The sequence below is a fragment of the Tupaia chinensis genome, unplaced genomic scaffold (genome assembly GCF_000334495.1).
Source record: "Tupaia chinensis unplaced genomic scaffold, TupChi_1.0 Scaffold000101_1, whole genome shotgun sequence".
Classification (NCBI taxonomy): Eukaryota; Metazoa; Chordata; class Mammalia; order Scandentia; family Tupaiidae; genus Tupaia; species Tupaia belangeri.
The window spans coordinates 2,770,394-2,775,732 of record NW_006159565.1 but is presented as its reverse complement, the minus strand read 5'-3'; positions in this window follow the sequence as shown (position 1 = coordinate 2,775,732).

Sequence of the window (5,339 nt, the reverse complement as noted above, 5' to 3'; positions counted from 1 at the left end):
AGTATACCTACACAAACCTAGATGGTGTAGCCTACTACACACCTAGACCATGAGGCGGAGCCAATTGCACCACTGTCTCTCTCTCTTAATATATATATGTGTGTGTGTGTGTGTGTGAATACACACGCACATAGTTCATTGTTGACTGACGATATTATGTGGTACATGACTTCTTTTTTTTTTTTTTGAGAGGGTTTTGCCATAGGGCGGGTGAGCTCGCCAGATAGACAGAGCAAGACAGAGAGACAGAAAGCGAGAAATCACCCCCCAGGGGGGATGGCCATGCCACAATCCCTTCTCCTCCATTCTCCTCTTGGGATCTTGGGCACGTACGTATACGCACCCGGCTTGAGTTTTAAGCCACCGGGTCTGGGACGCGAATTGCGGTCGACTACGTGGGAGTCCAGCAACATAGCCATTACGCTAACTGCTGGTCCCGGTGCATGACTTCTTATGTACATACAGTTGTCCATCAATATATGTGAGGGTTTCATTCCATGATCCCCCATAGATGCTAAAATCTATGTCCAAGTTCCCATGGACACTCAAGTCTTATGTAAAGTGGTGTAGTTTTTGAATATACTCCACCCGTGTTCTCCCATATACTCTTGTTGTTAGAAGGCACGTGCGCTCACTAGAGAGAAAAATCATTCCTCCACCAATGGGATGCAGTCACACCACAATCCCATGTCCTCTATTTCTCCACTCTGTCGGGATTTGGGGCACACATACTCACCTGGTACGTTTTTCAAGTCACTGGGGTCAGGACTTAAACTGTGTGGTTGGTTCCCTGTGTGGGATCCTATTGCTTTAATCACCAAGTCATGGAGCTCCCCTACCTCTCATATACTTTAAGTAGTCTCTAGATTATTTATAACACTCAGTCCAATGTAAATGTTATGTAAATAGTTGCTATGCTTTGTTGTTTAGGCAATAATGACAAGAAAAAAGTTTGTACGTGTTCAGTAAAGATACAACCATTTTTTTTTTTTACAATTATTTTCGAAATTAGGTTGGTCGAACCCATGGATATGGTGGGCTAACTATATTTATTTGATTTGTAAGCTGAGCAGGTCTAGGAGCAAAGATACCTCAGGAGCCATAAGCACATCCAATTCTCAAATCTTAATTTCTGGAATTATTCCCTAGTAAAAGGAGCCCAAGCTCTTTGATGAAATGACTGATTCTAGGGCTGGGGCAGTAAATATATAAGATGACCCTGGAGCATCTCCTAGGGCCAGAGAGTAAGGAAGTGCTAGATATACACTCACACATGATGAGGTTTGTCAAAGGGACACAGGAGCCAACTGAAAGTGCTTCCAATGGCCCAAACTGGAACAATTCAAGCAACAAAATAAATATTAGTATTGGATTATAATCCAAAGTATAAAACAAATGCCCAGGTCTAGCCGTAGTGGCACAGGCATAGGGTTCTGCTGCATCATACTGAAGCCATATGGCAAGGCCCAGGGTTTGGATCCCAGTCAGCCTGAATAACCTGATGTGCCTGTGGTCCTGGCTGGGGTTGGAATGACTGGGAAGATTGCAGTGTGGTGTGATCCTGTGAAGGTTCTTCTCTCTTTTGCTTTTTTTTTTTTCTTTCTTTCCTTCTTCTTCTTTTTTTTTAAAGTTGCTAGAGGGTATTTTTATTCATCAGAGAGAAAAAGGGAGAGAGAAAAAGCATCCCTCAGTGGGGGGCATGGTCATGCCACAATCCTTTTTATTCTATTTCTCCATCCTGTCAGGATCATGGGCATGCATGCATGCATTTGCTTCCTGGCATGTTTTTCAAGCCACCAGGACTGGGATTTGAGTTACAGTTGGCCACGTGAGATTCAGCTTCATATACAGAGCACTTAACTGCTAAGATATGGGGCCATCCCCCTCTTTTCTGTCCGTCTCTCATGAGAGAAAGGCATGGTGGTTAATGCTCTGGACTCTCGCATGGCTGACTGCGGTTTGAGTCCAGGATCTGGTGGCTTGCTTTCTCACATTCCCTCTCTCTCTGTCTTTCTCTCTGGTGAGCATGTGTGCCTTAAAGCTAAGGAACTCTGAATTAATGACTAATAGTGGATCAATGTTAATTCACTAGTTGTGACAAATGTGCCAGAGTAATTTAAGATGATAACAGGGAAATTTGAGTGTGAGATATATGCAAATTCTGTACTATCTTAACAATTTTTCTGTAAATCTGAAACTATTCTAAAATTATAAGTTTTGCTTCTCATTACCAGAAGGTATGTGCACTTACCAGAGAGACAGAGAGAAACCCCCTCCCCCCAGTGCGACACAGTCACTTTGCAATCTTTTTTTCCTCCATTCTTCCCTCCTGTTAGGATTTGGGGCAGGAATACACATGTGCCTGGCATGTCTCTCAAGCCACCAGAGCTGGATTCAAACTGCAGTTGGCCATGTGCGATCTGGCTCCCTTAACCCCTGAGCTACAGGACCAGCCCTAAAACTTTATTTTTAAATCCTCTTTCTACAAACACTCTATGTCTGCTCAATGTACACATAATGTCTGCCCTCTATGGCAGAAATGGAAAGATCCGAAGATAGATAAGTAGGGAGGACAGCTGTAGACAACAAACTGCAGGGGATTGGGGGATAGGAGGAAGCTGAGAATAAATGCATTTAACAGGCACAAAAATGCAGGTAGGCTATGTGTTGTGAAACAAATGTAAATAAATACATTTTTTAAAAATTATAAAATAAAACTGAAAATGGAGCCAGCAGATGGTGTAATGGTTACATCGCTGACCTCCCCTGTAGTCGACTGTGGTTCAAGTCTTGGACCCTGAGGCTTAAAACTCACACTGGGCATGCGTGCATTCATGCCCAAAATCATGAGAAGAGAATTGAGGAAAAGGGATTGCAGTGTGGCCATCCCCCTGGGGGGGAATGATTTCTCACTTTCTATCTCTCTCTCTCTCTGGCAAGCGCACATGCCCTATAGCAAAATGAAACAAAACAAACAAACAAACAACTCTCTGAAAAAGAAATAAAACAGAAAACAAAAGAAATCCTCCTCTCAGGGCATGCAAGAGATAGACCAGATAGACTAGAATCTGCTCTCAGTAGATCCCTATGATGAAACAGGATGGTTTCCAGAGTTTGCTTTAAACAAAGGTGCTCCCTAGATTACTCCGTGTGTGTGTGTGTGTGTGTGTGTGTGTGTGAGAGAGAGAGAGAGAGAGAGAGACGAGAGAGGGAGAGAGACTTGTCTATAAGTGTTCTTTCATTTCATATGTAATACATTAGAAACTCTGTGAAGGAGCTTACAGTATGTCCTCACTGAAAAAAAAGGTATCCCTGAGTGAATAAGGGTGCTCTTGGAGCCTGGTAGAGAAGGCTGTTGTAAAGAGATGTGTCCTAGGGCACAGCTCCAAATGCTTAATGGCTGCTCCTTTGTTGCACTGCATGGTGATTAGACATAAGCAGCTGCAGTCAAGTGCTCTTTTGTCTTCTGTATTTACAACTGATGTTTCTCCAGGATTGTAAAAATGGAGTTACCTGATACTGCTATTGGGAATGAAAAGTGGTACAACCATTATGGAAAACCGTGGGGCAGGTTTTTTTTTTTTTTTTTTTTTTAAGTTTATTTAGTTATTTCTCTGTGAGCAAGAGACACAGTGCTCTCAGCAGGGTTCCCACACTGCAATCAATCCCCAGCTTCAGCCAGTCCCAGATCACCAGTACTCATAAACCCAGTGTACACAGAGAAGTCTTTGAATGTGAACCCAGAGCCTTCCCTTGTGGGTCAGCCTTGAAGAGTGTTATATTTTACCACTGTGCTACCATCTAGCCCCCTGATTGGCAGCTTCTTAAAAAGTTAATCATACAGGGGCCGGCAGGTAGCAATAAATAAAATTCCATTTATTATTGTTATTTTAAAATTTTGACCAGAGAGAGACAGAGAGAGAGAGAGAGAGAGAGAGAGAAAGGGAAAGAAAAAAAAAAAGCTGCCAGGTCCATAACTCAATAGGAATCCAGCACTTGGGGCCCCTAAATAAATGATTTACAAAAAAAAAAGAAAAAAAAAAAACAGCTCACCTGTCTTAGTCTGTTTGGGCTGCTTTGACAGAAACACCATAGACTGAGTAATTTGTAAACAATATAAATGTATTACTCATAGTTCTGGAGACTGAGAAGTCCAAGATCAAGATGAAAGCCAATATAAAGTCTAGAGAGAGCCTATTTCCACATGGCCAACTGTGGTTTAATTCCCTACCAGTATGATTAGAGGGTTAGAACTTTTAGTCCCAACCACTGTGGGCTATGGGGACAGCCCTCAATTAATATTTAGTAAATGAATGAGTGCATTGGGACTAGCAGGTGGTGTCATGGTTAAGGTGCTGGACTCCCACATGGCTGACTACAGTTCAAGTCCTGGACCTGGCAGCTTGCTTTCTCACTTTCTCTCTCTGTATTTCTCTGTTGAGTGCACATGCCCTATAGCAAATTAAAAAATATAATGATAATAATGATAAAGTTAAATAAATAATTCTTAAAAAAAAAAAACCGAATGAGTGCATCAGAAACCCTACACTATGGTTTCATCTCCATAATAGAAGGAAGTGCACCACACCTGTCCCCAGAACTGCCCTAAGGAAAAAAAAAATTTTTTTGGAGAGGTTTTTTGCTATAGGGCCCGTGCACTTGCCAGAAAGACAGAGAGAGACAGAGAGACAGAAAGCAAGAAATCACACCCCCCCAGGGGGGATGGCCATGCCACACTCCCTTCTCCTCCATTCTCCTCTCAGGATCTTGGGCACGCATGCACACGGGTCCGGCATGAGTTTAAGCCCCCAGATCCGGAACTCAAACTACGGTCAACTACATGGGAGTCCAGCGACGTAGCCATTATGCCATCTGCTGGTCCCAGAAAAGATTTTTAAATTTTCCTTTAGTGAGAGAGACAGAGAGAGAGAGAGCATCCCAACAGAGTCCTGATCCACCTCTGCCTCAGCCAGCCCTGAATCCTGGGCATGTGCATGCCCAGCATACTTTGTTTCATTCTTTCTACCTCTCTTTTTCTTTTCTTTTCTTTTTTTTTTCTTTAGTTTTTGCTAGAGGGCATGTACACTCACCAGAGAGAGATGGTGAGAGAGAGGGAAAGTGAGAAAGCATCTTTAGGGGGAATGGTCACACCACAATCCCGTCTCTTTTCTTCCTCCTTTTGAGATTTTGGGCAGGCATGCACATGTGCTGCTGGGTTTTCAGCTGCAGAATCTGAGACTCCAACAGCTGCAGCTGGCCTTGTGGATCCGCTGCCTTAACCACCATGATACCAACTAGTCCTATTGTTTCATTCCCTGAACAGTCGTTCACAGAGCAAA